Source organism: Typopeltis vanoorti, chromosome 5, assembly GCF_054136105.1.
Source record: "Typopeltis vanoorti isolate ZY-2024b chromosome 5, IOZ_Tvanoo_1.0, whole genome shotgun sequence".
NCBI lineage: Eukaryota > Metazoa > Arthropoda > Arachnida > Uropygi > Thelyphonidae > Typopeltis > Typopeltis vanoorti.
The window spans coordinates 89,382,149-89,402,455 of record NC_143553.1 but is presented as its reverse complement, the minus strand read 5'-3'; positions in this window follow the sequence as shown (position 1 = coordinate 89,402,455).

Here is a 20,307-nt window from a genome sequence, read left to right as displayed (position 1 = left end):
TGCTTTAAAAACCTTAAATAAGGTTTTTAGGTAATTTTTACACTATTTTATTCTTCAACTAACGATCGATTCCTTGACGTTAAGGTTTTCTACCAAATAAAACTGATAGATTCGAGGTAATCGGTGTTTTTAAAAGAAAATAAATAACAAATACCAACAAACAACGTCTTGTCATAATCAAGGTTTTCTTCCACGTGGAGATACTGACGAGGTCACCACTATTCTGTAGGTTTGCTTTCTTAGATAACGCTAGGACTAAAATATAACGTATAATATAAATAATCCGAGACAGATTTGTTTAAGAAAAATAAATAGCGAAAATTATAATATAATCTATATATTATAATAAATATAATAATATATTATAATAAAATATAAATATACTATATATTATAATAAATATAATAAAATCTAGATTACAAATTATTCGTTTGAAATATCATTTTTACGACATACGTGCTTAACCAAGAAACTCGTACTAAATGGCATTAATTTCACCTAAAGTTTCCTGTTAACGCAGTTTGACTCCTTTCCCTCCTATAATGGTGACCCTGACCTTGAGGAGTCAACTGGTAGAAAATATGTTTACATGCAGTAAACAAAAAGTGGTGCCATTAACAATCCTTGTAGCTTATTAACACCTTGGTAGAGGCGTGCCCTTTAGTTGTCTGATTAGGTATTGTTGTCGTTTTTTCTTTTTCCCTTGTAAAAACATGTGAGGTGATATCTTTGCAGAATTTACAATGAGTATGTGACTTGAGATTTAAGGATGCGAATATTTCATTACTAAGTGTGGGACTGTTCAGTGGATTGCGAAATCAAGTTAAAGACAACCCATAGCTCCCTTTATAACCAATTTAAAATATTGAATTGTTTATTGTCGTAAACAATCTGCATTCGAATTATGGAAAGTTGACATTTGCCTGTTGAAAAAAGTAAGTTCCAAAATATGACTTAAGCACGTGATATTTTTATTCACTTAAATTTCGTTTGTGAATGTTAATGTGAAGTAAGATGTCCAAAAATATATAATTCAAGTGGAAATAAGCAATATAAAACATAAAGTGTAATCGTATCATTATTCCTGCACTACAGCGCCACCATGCGGATGTCATCATTTACCAGATGGTAGCCACGATTGGGAAACAACTTAAATGTTCGGTATCCTGCTGATAAATATAAGATCCGCACGTGACTAACAGCACTCTTTGGGGTGCTTTGTTTTGAATTCGTTACTCACACCTGTATACCACGAAGATTAGGCAATCTACGAGAAATTTTGTTACATTTTCACTGCAGTATATTATATGCTACGTCCCATACATTGTTGAAATATGTTCGAATATAATATATTGTTAAACACAATGAACATTGTTGAAATTGAAGAGAATTCTTTATTGAAGCATCAAGATCGCAGTACATTTGTAAAAATAAAAAATAAAAAATGAATTAATAAAACAGTTGCGTGAGAAAGTTGGATAGTTTAAGACTAACACACGTCATGGTGCTATGACGTCACATTTGTTTTCACCATCGCGGAAGGTCTACATTATTGTTTTGAATACTTGATACTCGATTCTTTTGTAATAATGGAGCCTGTTGAGTAACAGGCTGCATTATCATCATCATTATTACCCAACTATTATAACTACTCGTTCGTCATGAGAATAGTTCAGTTGTTGTCAATGCGATGATATTTTGACAACAGCTTGTCATCTTTTATTCATTAGCGTGTTGAAGGTCTAAGTTCAATATAATCCAATGAATCCAGTCATCGGCTATGATTCGCTCAATGCATTTGTGTTGTATTTCTTACTAGTCCCGTGTAAGTGGAGATTACATTATGGCATAGATGCACAAATTCCCGCCCACTGAGAATTCTATCAGACAACAAAGATATGTTATGTTAGGAGGTGTATCTTAGTATAATTAATAATATGTCCATTAATTCATAAATTATCTCTTATGCATAAAAATTAAATCTCTTCCCGGCTAACTCTTGAGTAAAGTAATGTACCTTCTTGACCTTCTTGACGCGGAGACTTTATTGTCTGGTCTGGGATGAGTTCTGCTGAGACGGTAGGATGGACAGGGTAAACGTTTTAATCTTATGATGTGATAATATAATCGTTTGCAAGGATTACGACGAATTCGTGTGGTACATCCCATTGTCTTCTTTAGTGTTAGCAATAAATTGTTCAGTCATGGAACAACTGTTGGCTGATAGTGATCTTAGTGTTGGCAGTAAATTACGAAACCATCGAAAGCGTCAACGCTGTCATCGTGAAAGGAAAAAAACATACATGATGATATACTGTTAACCACTGCTAATGAGAATATATTATCACGATGCCAGCATTAAGAAGTTGTTGAATCGACGCCATTTTCGTGAAAAACAATCGAGCCAATAACTTCAAGACCTACGAAATCGTAAACGGATGGGAAAATATGATTAAAAACTAGAAGGATAAGACGATGATCGATAAAAAGAGTGAAGCAAAGGGGAAGGATCCTTCTGCACTTGTTATGATGAAGATCAACGCAGCTTCTGGTGTGACAGTTCCTTATTCATAAACAGAAACATTTTGATTTTCTGCCTCCATTTGATAAAATTCAAATGGAGGCAGAAAGAATATCCTTTAGGAAACTAGGGAGGATTTTACCTCAGTAAAAAGCCAAATGGATTGAGAATACGATGTATTGGCTGATGTAATACATGACCCCAACTTACCTTATTTGATTCGTTACTAATCCTACAAAATAATCAAAGAAGAACTGTTGGTAGTATCACGTAATACATTAGAACGTTATAAATTGCGATAGCAGATGGAAACTGCAGGGATTCCTACTCCTTCAACTTTTATTATTATTATTATTATTATTATTATTATTATTATTATTATTATTATTATTATTATTATTATTATTATTATTATTATATTTGAGTTTCCATAATTCAGTCAATATCGACCAAGCCCTTTGGCTGTGGAAAGACCTAGGTTCGAATCTAGCCTAAGACGCGAAGACCGTTAGCCGGTCTCATATGGGACAGGCTTTTTTCCCTTCAGAAACTCTGGTTTTTCATTTCACAAAACAGGTAAACCGGTCAGAAGAACACACGCCTGTAATAGACGGAATACTCTGACCTCAAACTGGCCACATTCATAATCTTCAATTTTCTTACCGAAAAGAGAAAACGTTTAACCTGAAAGACGCACGAGTTACTTAGAATTGATGTGTAGATAATGCGTACATTCTTCATTGTCGTTCCCTCAAACAACTTCTACTGTTATGAAATCAAATATAAGCGCGCGTGGGTCATACAACGTCTCTTCAAGGTGAATAATAATTATGGATGAAGTGGATTGAGAAACGAGAATAAACAAAATAGGGAAGTAAGACAAATAACACAAATACAATGATTTGGAAACAAATATTATTTCCTTATAGACAAGATAAAAATGATGAAACGAACGGGAATAGGAGAGCTATGGTCTTAGCATTGAAAATATTTGTTTTCATAGTCGATTACTAGTTAAGTGTGAAAGCAAAATGGCAATTCTTTAGTTATATTTTTTACTCTTGAAATTGATGCGAGTGTTTGGTCTTTATCACCAGGTTAAGCCTAACAAATCAAGAACATAAATCCTCGGAGTTAAGCCTAAATTAATAATTTTTTGTTTAAAAGAATGAATTTTATGTAACAATATTTAAGCCTTTGTTGAAAGTCTTCATTGTTAAAAGCTCTACACATACGCAGACAGACCTGGATATTTGTATTACTGCTCATAATACATTGTAACATATTATATACTCGGTAATTTTAGAAATCTTTATAAGGACGTATAAAAAATAAATATAAACAACGTGGAATAATGCAATAGCTACCAGGAAAGAGTCGTAGTTTCCCTGTTATCCGAATACATCGATAATTATCTACAAGGATTAGATTCCGATTATTAACGTGATTAAGTATTCTGTCAACATCATAACATGACCTTCAAATGCCAGTTCCATACTTGAAATATATTAATATTCCAATTATGTACCAACGAATGCTTTTTACTCATTAATCAATCAACAAGGTTGATTGTGACTTCGTGTGTTTCCCAGATACGTGATCAACTTACCATTCAGTAAATAATCACCTCAGCTAGTTAAAAAATGCGTGATTAGAATACTTTTGCAGGTCATTAATTTTTCCAAATGACAGGGAAATACCATAATACTACATTAGATTAAATTGTGATGATTATTTTACTTAAAACGGGCAATTATTTTGGTTTTCATGTTCAACAAAAAAAAAAAAAAAAAAAACCATTGGTTCTCTATGGCCAGACTACATGTCTCGTAAATCCAATGAATAGTAAGTAGTTGCCTTGACCCACCATTTACTCACTCCTGGAATTACCAATAGGCCACAACAACAACGTCATATTTTAACAAGGAAACAATCAACTTCTTTCAACAATGTATTACATTTAACTTTCTTCGACAATGATGTATTTCTTTCATTATATTTCAACAATGGATTTTATTCTACAACTGAAATAAACAACGTCGTCTGCTAAAATGACAGCAATTTAGTTGTTGTAAACTATTCTTATAAATTTGTAGAGTGGAATCAAAAGAAAATGAAGAAACAGTTATAAGGCAGTTCTGATGAATAAATACTTATTGTGACATCTTGCTTATTGGAGTACTCCAGGGCACGATTCTTGGCTTATCTAACCTTGGAACTACAGCATCAAGGCGTAGCTTCAATGACGAAAGGTTTTGAATAATCTTTTGGTGAACGTGACGGAAATACAAATGTTGAAAGGCATTGATACACGCCTGTGAAAGAAGGACGAAAGTAGTTTAAAGAATGGAACTTTGTAGCCCTCCAGCATTCGTTACGAAGTGAGATTTAAGATCTTTCGCTTTTGTAATATCCTGAGCAACTGCCTCCGTGTTGGTGTTATTTTCCATGGCATTTGTTTAAAAGTGGATGGCATAAGTAAGCAGAGTCTGTGGATGGACGAAGGAGAATCCATTATTGGAGATCATTAATTATTGAAAAGATTTTCAAGCATTGAAATTTCACTTAACAGATTTCTCCAATACTTTAGAGAAATTGAATAGAATAGCTGAACAGAAATCAGGAGTTGTTTTTGTTTTTTTGCAAGGCAAGTTCCTGAAGATTTATTCACAACATAACCAACCAGATTGACCCATTGAATACTATAAAGGCAGTGACTGGAAACAAAAACAGCCACATGTGGCTTTTGTGAAGTTTCTATACGGTGAAAATGCAGTCCGCCCGTTCCGAAGTTTGTGATAAATCTTATATAGGCCAATGTATTTGCTATTGGATTTTATTATATTTAATAATTTTAATATTCTTTTTTACTAGAAACATTATAAAACCTTGGAAATGTTTTCAAAACTGCTTGCATCAAAATCTGTTGATATTAAACTTCAAACACCTTTTATCTTTTTACTTACTTTTTATACTTAAGATGTAAATAGGCCGATTAGCAAATTAGCAAAAGTGAAAAAAATTAGTGCAAAATGTTTTTAATCTATAATTTCTTAGAGATGTTTGTTGAAAAAAAACATTAATTCACCGCTGCTTCACGGTGAAAAAAGTGAATCGGAAACTCGAAACTGAGTTAATTTTTCCTCACAAATATTTGAGCAATGCAAATTTGTTGAGTGGTCGTCCGTCTTCTAATTACTTAAGTCAGCCATTCACGTAATTCAATATTACCTTTTTTTTAAAATATTAACCACACACACACACACACACACACACACCAGAGGTCACAAACCCTATAATACAACACTGCCGTGTGTGGGCAAGAAACTAAAGAGAAAGAAGGAATCTATTAACAAGATTCTTGAAAAGATGGGGGAGGGTTGTGTTCATTGGGGAAAAAAAACAGTAAGAAGAAAGAAAGTTCCGAAGAACAGTGATAGATAGATGAATATAAATATAAAATACGCCTTTTATCCCCTTATAGGGAGTAGGTGAGGCTGTTTTAGTCCTAAGTTTTGGAGACTGAGGGGATGGTTCGATCAAAATTCAAAAATAGTTAGCAAGAAAAGTGAGTTTGTTTCTCTGCTTTTGCCAACAGGTTGAAATTACCCAGCGACACTTCTTGACGAACAGTTAATGGCTTGATTCCCGTATGTTATCTAATGAGAAAATAACGACGAAAGTGGTTACGTGCTGATATGGATTTAATGCGGTGTACTTGAAGTTATATGCTGTGTGTGTGTGTGTGTGTGTGTGTGTGTGTGTGTGTGTGTGTGTGTGTGTGTGTGTGTGTGTGTGTGTGTGTGTGTGTGTGTGTGTGTGTGTGTGTGTGTGTGTGTGCGCGAGAGAAAGCCATATTCAATCGACACAAAACTGCATCAAGAATCTCTGAGAACAGTAATTGTCCAACTTTAGATGGACTTTTTTTTTTTTATCTTGCCTTCAGTACGATGAGAGAATGGAGAAAATATTGCCACAGTTTTGCGATTCGAGAAAAAACAATTAAGATTCTTCAACCTCGCTTTGTAATTACGGTATATACCGAGATACGAATTTATTAGGTACAAAGGGTACCTCAGAGTTGGACTAAATGGGTACTAAATGGATACCTTCCAAACCTTTCCGAATACTGCCTCCAATTTGATCGTGGCAGATTCCTTTACATCTGATGATGTCACTCTCGTGCACCACGAATTATTTCATTCCACCTATGCTTTTTTTTTTTTTTTTTTTTTGACATGACGCATTATCCTGGTCGAAATATCGTTTATCAAAAAAAAAAAAAAAAAAAAAAAATCAGCTAACGCCTTTTAATTCCCGTATACGGGAGTAGGCGAGGCCATTTAGCCCTATCTAACTTTTGGAGACTGAGTGGGCAGTTCAATCTCCACTGGTACCCAATCAGAGACAGATGGCCCAAGGCTATCACTAATTAAGCGGTACGCAGTGAAGAGAGACGGCTCAAATGTGCCGCCATCTCGTGGTCCCTAACCCTAACACAATATATTTAATGTCTGAAATAATGTGGGTTCTACGGTCGATTTTCTTGAGTTTACAGGACGAAAAACCCGAGTTTCCGGGAGGAAAAACCTGCTTGCCCGTGCCAGAGATCGACTAACTCGGGAACCGGTCGAAAAAAGGCTTAGAAAAATTTCCTCTAGTCGTCGACTAGACTCGAAACCAAGTCTTCCTTCGTGCGGCCAAGCGCGGCGGTGTTCAAACGCCACATCCGCTGAGCTACAGAGGCTCGTGATCGTTTATCAGATGAATAAAATGTGTATATCTAATTAATCCAAATAGTGGGCTGCTTTTTTGTTTATTCTTTGTTTCGTCGGCCTTTTAAATCATCAGTTACCATTTTTGGATGTTTTCTGATTCTAGAACCATTTCCGATACGTTCTGTAGGACTGTTCAACATTATCAGGAATTCGGGCAACGTGAACAAAACACCAAGAAAGATGTTATACCACAATAGATATAATCGTCTAAATAAAGAAACTACACGAGCTTTGTCATATTTTAACTTAAATTATAATAATTCTAGGATATATTGGCTCTACTAGGATCTAATTATGATTTAAATTAGCCTGCAGGATATGTTAAATTAAGACTTAGGCGCATGATAGGATAAGGAAATTTTTTTCGACATTACGATGTCGCATTTCATACAATTTTTGAATATTAATTGAATCTGACATCGTTTAAAGGCAGGATGCACCAAATAAAAAGCCATTTACTGCATATTCTGCAAAATAAAATAAAAATAATAAATCTAAGCGACAGTAGTTTGGAAGCATTCACAATGAAGTGAAAATGGGTAGACAGTTTTCACGACTGTTAGGCATTCAAAAGCATGTAATACTTCTATAATGTAATAAATATTGTATTTAATAAATAATAAATATTTAATATTATATTTTATTTTTATTGTTTGACATTACAGATAATATTTTATTGCATATAAATAACATATATAACATAAATAAATAACATATATATATATGTGTGTGTGTGTGTGTGTGTGTTATTTTTATGATATTTTATGTTATTTATATTATATTAATACTTTTTTACACACACACACACACACACACACATATATATATATATATATATATATATATATATATATATATATATTCATGCTTTTTATATACTGACTGAGATCCGAGAATTAGAATAAATAATGAAATTTTTTACATATTTATAAATAATGAAACATGTTGCGTATTATTAAAATACGCAACATGTTTCATCGGGGTGGCCGACTTCTTCAGGCGTGATAGAACATAGAAAGCCAATAAAAAAACACTGTAAAGAAACATTGAGTCACTGTAAAACCATAAATTATAAAAATATAAAATCGACTATAAACTACAGTTATTTCGAACTGGAGCTACAGTCCGTGTTAAAGTTCTATTGCTATAAGCCTCTGCGCGTGTGATTTCACGAGTGCACCAATATCTGACAGCAGAGCTAAAAGAGTCAGGCAAATTATAGCTGAGGTTGCTGTTTATATGAAGAGGGTCCACGACAATCTCTTTAGACTCGATTATGCGGCGTTCTGCCTCGTCGTGGCATATGTGCAGGTTTGAAGTTGTTGTCCAGTTTATCTCCTGTTGGCGGCCTTCATTATATGTGTTAACCGAAAATAGGACATGGCTTGAGAGGGTACTAGCTCTAGTTCTTTTGTAAGCGATGTCTCTTTGGTGTTCCTCGAGACATAAGAGGATGGACTTTTCCGTTTGGCCATAGTATGGTTTTCCGCAGTCACATGTGATTTTGTACACACCTGGGAATTGTAGATGGTTGTGAGCTGGTTTGTGATTGCTTAAACTTGATCTTAGTTTGGGAAGAGTAGAGAAGCACGTTTTTATGTTAAACTTTCTTAAAATTCTACTCAGTTTCTTGGAGACCGTGCTGATATATGGCAAGGAGATATAGCCTTTGGGGTTGTCCTGTATTTCTACGTTGTTTTGTTGACGAACATCCTGCGTTACTACGTTGTTTTGTTGGCGGTGGTATGGTTGTTTGTTGATACTTTTTGAAGAGAAGCCATTGTTTTTGAAGGTCCTTTTTAAGATGTTGTAGCTGTTTTTTTAGTTCCTCTTCATCTGACAGTACAGATCTACTTTTTTTTTCTCGTTATGATTTTAATTTGACTGGAAAAAAAAATAGTCTCTTTCCCAACCTGCTTTTGGGGTATAATTGAATCAATTGTATAACAAGACGATTTGAAATTGTAATACTTGAATACGCTTCAGTGAAATAATTTCTACTGTTAAATCAGACAGATTCAAGACATTTTTTTCCAGTTATAATTGCATTTTTATTGGCAAATTAATCGGCATTGAATATGGTGTATGTTTTTTTTTCTTTGTAATTGGACAATCTGCATTCATAAGACGATTAGAAATTCTAACAAGCATTCATCCCGATTGAATTTTGATAAAATTTGATATTCAAGATCAAGATTAAATTTTGCCAAGTCGTTTCATTTGGACCATGTCAGAATTAGATAAAAACGAAATTATGCTACGCTATACGTCTACGAAAATTTCCGTACTTGTTTGTGATGTATCCGCCCTTTCCTCGGTGAAGAACAGCGAAATGCGAGGATCTGAAAACCCGCGAAAAACTGAAGAGGTAATTGAGTATGCCAGAGACAGTTGACAAATTAAATTGTTTCGTGCGCAATTTGTAAACAAGGAGTACTCAGTTTTTTCCCCTCTTTTTTTTAAAACGTAACTGGATACGTTCCAAATATGGTTATTGTCTCAATTTGAAGAAGACCTTGGAAACGCATTTCTGCCACAACAAGACAGAGCTCCTTCCGCGACACTAACATGAAATGACTAGCGTTCTGAAAGCTACTTAACCGGCGAACTTGTCTTGCTCTTTTATGTTTCCCAGATCTTATTTTTTTCCATCTCTTATAAATTAAAGATTCCATTAGATGTCCCACAGATGCCAGACAATTTTGATGAGAGAGAGAGAGAGAGAGAAGAAATTCAAGCTATCAATTCCTTTAATGCTGTGGTATTTGGGAAAAAATGTATCACTTTTAAGACATCTTCAGAGCCACCAAGAACTCATTTAAAGACCTCTAAATAATAGTTCAACAGTTGTTTTTTTCTTAACTGCGTAAATTTCACTTCTTACGTAGTCCAATTTATTGTAATAAACATTTCAAAGCCCAACGATCGTTCGTTAGTAACAATTCTTCTCTCCCACAATACAAATTACAATATTTCATAAAAATTCGTCGAGCGGTTGAAGAAAGTTAAAATACTTTAATTATATGCAAGTAGTTTATTCGCTAGATTATCATTATACGCGTGTGTCATTTCTTTAATAAACCTCTCTCTCTCTCTCTCTCTCTCTCTCTCTCTCTCTCTCTCTCTCTCTCTCTGTGTGTGTGTGTGTGTGTGTGTGTGTGTGTGTGTGTGTGTGTGTGTGTGTGTGTGTGTGTGTGTGTGTGTGTGTGTGTGCGTGCGTGCGCGTGTGTGTGCGTGCGCGTGCGTGCGTGCGCGTGTGTGCGCGCGTGCGTGCGTGCGTGCGTGCTGCTTTCTCATTTATTTTCGCACTTATCAAAATTATTCCTCTATCTATTTTTATTTCGGAGTAGTATGTATCTAGCTGTGCCATGCCCCTGCATCCAAGAAAACGTTCATCGATGTAATCGATACAACTTCGTCTGTAAATAGAACTGTATCGACCTCCCCACTATAAAAGTTAGAAGGATGAAATGTACTTCCTAGTAAAGGCCTTTAACAAAAAAGTGACTTAATAGAAGGACTGTGGAAAACAGAGTAGACATTAACATCTAATAATAATCATTAAGTAGTGACCAATTCTATTCTCTTCTCTCTATGGGCCATATTGTCCTTGGATGAACCGGAAAACCATCAACTGTTTCGTTGGAAATTGGAATTTTTTTCTTAAGAAGTAATCGATGCTGTTCCATTATAAACATGGATTTAGTTGAACTGTTAGGGAATGTTTTTGCAAAGAATAAAAACACAATAAGAGAGGCTCCTGATGGGGAGGAAGAAGTATCTAAAATGAGATGGCAGTGGATAAAACACATCGATCTTCCGTTGAGTAAAAACATACAAAAAAAAAAAAAATGTAGAAACGTCATAGCAACACGCTGTCCTATACCCCTGGTGGCCTTTCTTTCAACTTCACTTTCCCATTTCTTAAGTTTAATTACTATTGGAACGGACTTTTGGTTCTTCAACTTTCAGCTTCGCAGTTGATTTGCAAATCAGTCGAAGGCAAACGAGAAGATATTTCTCTCCACTTCCAATATGATCCTTTGTTCAACTTTGAACGTCAGGCATCAATGCATTCTCTAATGAAGGTCATCTGCTACTATTTCGCCATTCAACTCCAGCTTCATTCTTTGCGCACAAAGCTCTTAACAAGCTCTGGTTCGCTTGCGGGCAATTAGGCAGAATTCAGACGCGTAGGAAAGTTGTCGAAGGATTGAATGTGGCTGGAATTTGGTTTCAGAAAAAAAGATTTTATTGGCCTGCTCTCTGATAAACGAGATCTTGTGAAGAGATCGCATGGGATCAGACGAACGCAACAGAAATGGATAAACCAATCAAAATTTTGATTCCATGAGCATCGTAAAAGTAATAACAAACACTTTTTGTGTTTATCATTTATTATATTATACCTTATCCTTGTAAGGACTGGCTTAAAGGGGCGAAGCAAGAATGCTTTTCATCTTCCCCGTTATCTGTAGAGGACAATGTAAGGATAAGGTGTTATTGAGCTATTAGAGCTCTGATCATGGCAGGAGGGTAACAGCAATAGCCGAGCTTCAGTTAAAACTTCATTAGCTACAGCATTGCCAACCATTACCTTTCAAGGGTATATATATATATATATATATATATATATATATATATATATATATATATATATATATATATATATATATATATATATATATATATATATATATATATATATATATATATAGGTCTAGTCTTCTCCTCTCCCCTTATATTATACCTTTGAACTTTGAACTTAATTGGTTGATGGACTGAGTCCCTGACTCTTTACCCCTTCATCTGGATTTTATATTGTGGGCGATGACATTATTGTGGGTAATTTATCCGCTCATTGAGGCTGTATCAACTTTCTCTTGCGATGGAGGATTTCGGTTTTTTATGTTTGAAACGATCTGAGGGCTTGTAGTCCGCTGCCTGTCGAACTAGCTGATTTGGGTGATTATCCGTGATTGTGAAGAATTTCTCCGTAATGCCTGTCATGTAGGTCTTAATATCTGAAAGATTGGCTTCTTGATGTAACTGGATGTTTCTGACGAACCATGGGGCATTAAATGCCATTCTTAGGCATTTATTTTATCTTATCTGAAGTCTGTTGATGTTGCTTTGAGTCGTGTGACCCCAGGTTGGAGAGGCATAAGTTAGTTGCGGTCTGATTACCGATTTGAAAAGGTGGATTTTGTTGCTTATGCCTAGGAAGCTGTTCCTATTCAAAACTGGATATAGCTGCGCTATGGTCCGACTTGCCTTCGTGGCGGCATTATCCATATATGACTTGAAGTTTAGACATCTATCAAGATGAACTCCCAGATATTTGGTAAAATTGCGCCAAGGGATGATTTTACCAAACATTTGTATGCTTGTATTCGGTTCTGCTTTACGTTTGGTGAAAAGTACTGCAGAGCTTTTGTTTGGATGAATTGCGATACGCCACTTGGTGTACCAATCCTCCAATTCATTGACTGCTCTCTGAAGCTTGATTGTGGCCAGGTGTGGACGGAGGGATCTGGCTATAATGATTGTGTCATCGGCATATAGAGCGGTGATAGATGAGGACAGTTTGGGGAGATATGCCATGTATATGGAGAAGAGTAGGGAAGATAGCAGAGAACCTTGAGGGACTCCGGCCGTGATTCTCCTCTCTGTGGATCTGATACCGTTGAGTTTTATTTTAAATTTTCTGTTATTTAGATATGATTTGATAAGTAGAACTAGTGGTAATGGAATACCAACTTCGTGTGGTTTAAAACTTAGTCCGTGATGCCACGCTCTATCAAATGCCTGAGTGATGTCCAGGAAAACTGCGGCAGAGTGTTGGTGCCATTCATACCCTTGGGTTATATGTTCGAAAACTCTGTAAATTTGTAGCGTTGCGGAGTGATATTTCCTAAAGCCGAATTGTTCATCTTGAATGACATGGTTGATATCTGTTGCCTCTTGAACCCGTGTGAAAATAGCACGTTCGGTTATTTTACCTATGCATGAAAGAAGGGCTGATTGGTCTGTAATTTTCAGGAAACTGTGTATTTTTTCCAGGTTTGGGAAATAAGAAAACGTCGGCAATTTTCCATCTCTCTGGGAAATAATTTAGCCGGGGGATGGCATTAATGATAGCTTCCAGATGCAAAACCCCTTTGCGGGGAAGTAACCTGAGTACCTTGTTTGTTATTCCATCTGGACCCGGAGCCTTTTTGTTATTTAGTTTTCTTAAAATCTCATATATTTCTGTTGGTGACATGCATTTGTTATTGGATTGGAGTGAGCCATTTTGAGTTATTTTACGCACTTGGGTGTGAATTTTACTTATGAAATTTATATCTGTATTGATATAATTGGGGCTGCATTGTTTTTCTAAACTGTCAGCAAATGCTTCAGCTTTTTCCTCGTCGTTGTAGACAACATTAGATTCACTTTGGATTGGAGGAAATGTAAAACGCTTTGAACAGAGTGATTTCATCATTTTCCATATTGATTGATTCTCTGTGTTTAATTGGTGAATTTTGTTATTCCAGAGTTGGTTACGGTGGTCCTTTAGGGCATATCGAACCTGGTTTGTTGTGTTATTGACTGCTTGTTTATCCGCTGAGTCCATTGTTCTCTGTTATTGTCTTCTTAATATGTTTTTCTCTTGGATAAGTCGTTTTATATCCTGTAGGAGTTTATTTGATGGTGCACATTTGGTTATATTTGTTACCTGTGTTATATAGCTGTCAATAGTTGTTTTTTAAGAGTTTTCACTGCTTTTTCTATATCTTCGGCAGATGTTATATGCGTTATTGGACCAAGATTTCCCTGGAAGGCTGAGGGAAGTTGTTTCCAATTTATAAATGTGGTGGTGTTTTCCTTTAGATCTTGTATGGTGCCTAGTTGTAATATGATCGGGTTATGATCAGAACTTAAGTCGTTGATTGCTTGTATCTGATAGCTGTGCGCCATGTTTTTTAATATAGCTATATCTAGTACATCAGGAAGTCCGGTAGTTCCGTAATGTGTGAGTTCAGTGGGTCCTATTACTGTTATATTTCTTGAAGTGGTGTAAGAGTTGAGTATTCTTCCATTAATATTTGACTTTCTGCTGTTCCAGACTGAATGTTTGGCATTAAAATCTCCGGCTATAATCACTGCTCTGCCTGTATTTAGTATCACATCTAAGTCAGATTCAAGGAGTTTTTTATTTGGGGGGTTGTAGGCTGCATATATCGTAATGCTGCTTGTGTTTTCCATATGTATTTCTATTCCTGTAGTTTCCATGTGTTCTGTTTGGGGTTCGGCAATTGAATTATGTTTTATGTTTCTTTCACAAAGATGGCAGTGCCTCCACCTCTAGCAAAGCATCTGTCTGTACGATAAGTGCTACAACCGTTGATTCTGATTTTGTCACTTGGACAAAGGTGTGTTTCATTTATGAGGATGATGTTTGCTTGGGTTTCTGCTGCAAACTCCTGTAATTTGATAGATAAACCATTTGCATTCCATGAAACAATTTGCAACGATTTCGGTTTTCTTTTAGACTTATCCATTAAGAATTTCCATAAAGAGTGATTGTGTGTGCCTTAAGATGATATCCTTGGCTTCCTGAGTTGGGTTGGTTTGTCGGAGTTCAGCAAGCATTTCACCTAAGTGGCTTGTTATGTTCAGTAGGAGAGGTTTGTTGGTTTGCTGTGACTGATTTGGTTTTGGGTCTTTTTGGAAGGTTGATCTTGTAACTTCAGCATACGGTCTTCCATCCGTTGTGGAGACTGTGGTTTGATGGGAGGACGTGCGTTCTTGAAGAGGTTTACTGGTTTTGAGTTGTATATTTTGGTTTTGGGGAAATGCTATACAGCCCCTATAGTTTGCAGGGTGTGGTCCTCCGCAGTTTGCACACTTTGCTGGAAGTGTGCGGGGTTTATGGCATTCATATGATGCATGTTTGCCACCACATTTCACGCAACGAAATTCAGCCTTGCAGCATCGTTGTGCGTGCCCATTCTTCTGGCATCTATGGCACTGGGTTGTAGTTGATTTATGTTTCAATGCCTCAACTTTTATGACTAGATCACAGATGGTTTGAAGATTGCATATATGTTTTTGGTCTTTGCTTATTTCCACCAGAATTATGGGATAGGGTGTTTCATCAGCTCTCCGCATTCGGCTGACTTTAATTGGGCTAAATCCCTTAAATTGGAGGTCTGCAGTGAGGTCTTCTATTTGTAATGTTTCAGTAACTCCCCTTAATACTACTTTAAAATTTTTCTCACTGTTGAGTGCAAAAGTGTGGTATTGCAGGTTGTTGTTGTTGTCTAGAAGTTTGGTTATTTTTCTGTAGTCTGATGACGTTTTAGGCTGTATGTGTATCCCTTCTTCTGTGTTTGTGGCTTTCATGAAGGTGATATCTGAAGATTTTAGTGCGGATGCAACGGACGTCCAGTGCTCCTTGGCCCTTAGGATGACTGGGGGTACCCTTTCTTTAAGTTCGTTATCTGGTTCTATCTCCGCTGTTTTGGGTGTATCTGCAATAGAGGAGATTTTCCTTTTCTTTTTGACCGTTTGGAATTCTGTGTTGGTTTCCAAAAACTGCGGAGTATTATCTAGCGATGCAGCATCCTCTATTTTCGTGGAGTGTCTTAATTCTGGTTCAGTCAACATACTTCCATCATTTAAATCATCCATCCTATCCTCTGTGACTGCTGTAGGGGGGAATGTATCTAACAGCTTTACTTTCCCTGGCCAGTTGTCGTTCAATAGTTTTCCTAATCTTAGAAATTCTCTGTAAACTTCTTCGAATATGCTTTTTATTGAGGGGTTTTGACATGTCAGATAGGTAATAACTCTATTAGAATAAAGTTTGAGAAATGGATCCTAGAGCCCAATGTAAATATCCCATAGATCAAATCGATCTACCAGCATATGTAGCAAAATTTTGCACTTAAAAGTTTTCTGAACAAAATTACTTACCGAATCTTAACCAAAACTCAAGACATTATTCGTCAAACTAAACGATATTACATTCACTAGGCTTTATACGACTCAGCTAATCCTAATCTTAACTTCTAATCCGCGATAGCTGCCTGGACTCAAAACTGAAATCGTCTTATCGTAATCACAACACTAACAAGCGACCCGCCATCTTCTATCCTTTTACAATTTTATATTATTTATATTATATTATACCTCATAGCCCTTATAAGGACTGGCTTAAAGAGGAGAAGTAAGAATGCTTTTCATCTTCCCCGTTATCTGTAGAGGACAGTGTAGGGATAAGGTGTTATTGAGCTATTAAAGCTATGATCATGGCAAGAGGGTAATAGCCGAGCCTCAGTTAGAACTTCATTGGCTACAGCATTGCCATCCATTACCCTCCAATGGTATTCATCAATTGCCTTCCATTAACTGCTTTATTTAAATTTATTTATATAATACAAGAATTGGTGTGTATTTAATTTTTATTTTTTAAAATATTTTTTATTTATTATGCAATAATAAAACATTTATTATAAATTAATTTATATATTTAATTAATTTGATCTATGGTTATGGTTTCTTTATTCGTGTTATGTAATTATTGATAATTTCTCTTTCGTTACTATTTATTTATTAATTTTCATTACGACGCTGTTCTCTATTATTTTAAATCGATATTTCGCAGCAAGCAAAATTCATTTGACAATTTCCTTTTTATTGATCTTTTGCGCATATCAGGAACTTGGCAGAATGCCAAAAGTGCATTGTTTGGGAAGAAAACTGAAAATGACTGGTGCCAATTTTTTTTTTTTTTTAAAGTTATTAAATTAGATCAATTTTGCTTGAGAAACTGAACGAACTTATTACATATAAATCCTCTAATAAGACAAAAAATCGAAACGAGAAAATAATATGAGTATTGAGAAATAATCACTGAGATCATAAATATCAATTTCATTCAATTCAATGTCCGTATGCAGGATTGTTACTATTAGTTTGAATCATTTTCCCAAATTATGTCAATAGGAAATGATTTGACCGTAAAGAAAAATAAAATAAATAAAAAATAAAAATAAAATAAATAAAAAATAAAAATAAAATTATGTGAGCATATTTTGTGTGTAATACATCCAAAATGCCAACTTTTATTAAATAACTTTATCCAGTAAAAGAGGAATTACTGTTTTGTATAATTTCGAATTTCGTAGATGAGAGGATAATCTTGAATGACAGGCAGTATCAAGTAGGGCGACTTCATCACCCTACTTGATGCTGCCAACACCATAGGCTCATATGAGTCCCACACATGAGTCCCAAAGGGAACTCATATGTGCCTATGATGTCACTGAACGTCCTGTTGAGGAAAAAGTGGGGGAATTTTTCGAGGGATAAAGGCAGCTGACACTATGAAGAAGGATGAGTTGGTCCTTGTTGGGGATCTAAATAGCAGAGTAGGAAATGATTGTCAGACATACAAAAATATTTTGGGAAAATTTGGAGAAAAGAGCAAAATAATGATAATGGTGATTACATGTTGGATTTCTGTTCAGGACATGGACACCATGTTCCAACATAAAAATGTGCACAAATTCACATGGAGAGAAGAGGCAAGGAATAAGAAAAGTCTCATTGACTATGTTATTGTTGATAGTGATGTTTTCTCCCTGGTGCAGGACACCAGAGTGTACAGAAGATTTGAAATTGGAAGTGATCACTCTTTAGTCTTGAGCAGTATAAAATTGAATTTCATATTGAAAAGAATAACATGTAAGAAAGTTTTAAAGCGAATAAAAGTTGAGCAGCTCTCAGATGTGAACTGTAGACTAAAATACACAAAGAGTATTGAATAAAAAATGAAAGAGTTTGAGAACAGGAACCAAACTTTGGAGATTCAGTGGCAAACCTTGAAGAAAACCTTGATTGATTCAGCCAGAGAGGCATGTGGTGAGGTTGTCTGCAAGGATAGAAAAATCAGAAATTCATGGCGGACACAGGAAGTTAAAGAGGCAGTGAAGGAAAAGATGAAAGCATATCGAAAATTCTTAGCAAGTAACTCAGCTTGTGCTCTTAGAGAATACAGAGACAAATGTAAGAAAGCTAAACACTGTGTAAAACTAGCTAAACAGAACTCACGAAAGACTTTCTATGAACTATGTTCTTACCAAAGAGAAAGCTAAGTACACAAAAACTATGTTCTTGCCAAAAAAACATGGCTTTCTATGTTTGACTATATGGATCGCATTTTGAAGAAAGTGGCATCACGCCTGATATTAAAATCAGAGATATCAAACTTAGCTCTTTGCTTTATGCAGATGATGTTGTACTTCCAAACACATCTAGTGCAGGTCTCCAGGATTCTCTAACTAAATAGAATAACAGATGTAATAAATGTGGCATAAAAATTAGCAATAAAAGACCAAAACTATAGGCAGAAACACTGAACACATCAACTACATTCTGAATGGAGAACCTATAGAACTAGTAAAATATTACAGCTATTTAGGCACATTTTTTAGTGAAGATGGCAGGGTTAAATTTGAATATGGTGGGTAGCCAGCTGAATAAATGTATATGGAATAATAGACAAATTAACCAAAAACACTAAACCAACAGTGTCCAGGACAATGTTCAAAGTTAGAAATATAACTGTTGATCAAAGACCACAGATATGAGAGTTCTGAGAAACACTGGGGTAGTGAACAAATAGACTTAATAAAAGATTCATATTAAAAACGAGGATATTAGGAAAGAACCTGACACTGTTAGCATACAGGAATGTGTTAGTAGAGCTAATGTCAGGTCAATTAAACAGAATGGGAGAAGAAAGGTTAAGAAAAACAAGAATTCTTTGCCAGGATAGCAGGAAAAAGATCCAGAAGAAGACCCAGATATAGGTGGATTGATACAGTAAAAATTGCCTTCGAAGACCGAAATATAAGTTCTGACAATATCAGATCAGACATAACAGACTAATTTTGAGGAAAATTATCAAAATTTGTTCCAATTATGATTTGCCCATTGCACCTTTTTGTTTTTCCCTCTTCGTACGAATTGCAAATGCCGAATTGTAGTAAAATCTGTGCAGCTAGAGTCCAAAAATAATTTGCGTACGGAGGACAAAAAATTAATTAATAGATTCGTATGCATTTTGGGAAAGGCATGTCAAAATAGTGCAATTCTACAATACCATGCAAAGCGTAATAACGAAAAAATATTTAATGTCACGCATACAAAATATCAATTCGTCCAAACCCCGTGAAGGTCAGTTTCGTAAGCCCGCTCTGTGTGAAGCAAATATTTGTATGCTTGAACGTGAATAGTTAAAATGCGAAAGGTAAACACTTCATACAAAAAAAAAAAAAAAGTATGACGCAACTGCATTTAAGTTATTTGTGTGTAATGAATAACCAACATAATGGGCTCTAATAATATACGAGTATATTTTTATCGTATTTTTTTTCTCAAATTATAGAAAAATATTCTGTAATGGATGTATAAATTACCAGCGTAGCATATAAATGATTACTAATCAGTAAATAAATAATTCCACACAGATTTTACGGACAATTTTCTGATGACACACACAACGAGACAAAAATAAAAGTGTCCAAAACTTCTTTGTGGCTGGAACGAATTCGGTAGAATCTGGGATTTAGTATGGATCCGATGTGGTTCAATTCGGTTTCAATCGAATCATTTCAATTAGCAGAAATGATTCGAAATATTATTAAATATTCTTCCCTGGACTACAAAAATCATTTCAATCGGTCCATTGGTAATGACAAAATAAAACAAAAAAATGACGTATCTGGAGTACAGAGGACCAAAACGGACCTCGTGTTTTGACGTTGATCCTTTGTGATCAATTGGAAGAACTCTGTCGAGAGTTCTTCCAATTGTGTAGCTCTGATACAGACGCCATGACAGTTTTGGAGACGATAACAGAAATATCAACAATGAAAATTCAACTCTGTAAACAATTTCATTATAGCAGTCTGCTAAGCCTAATGATCATACGACCCATTTGGTCTTTGTTCG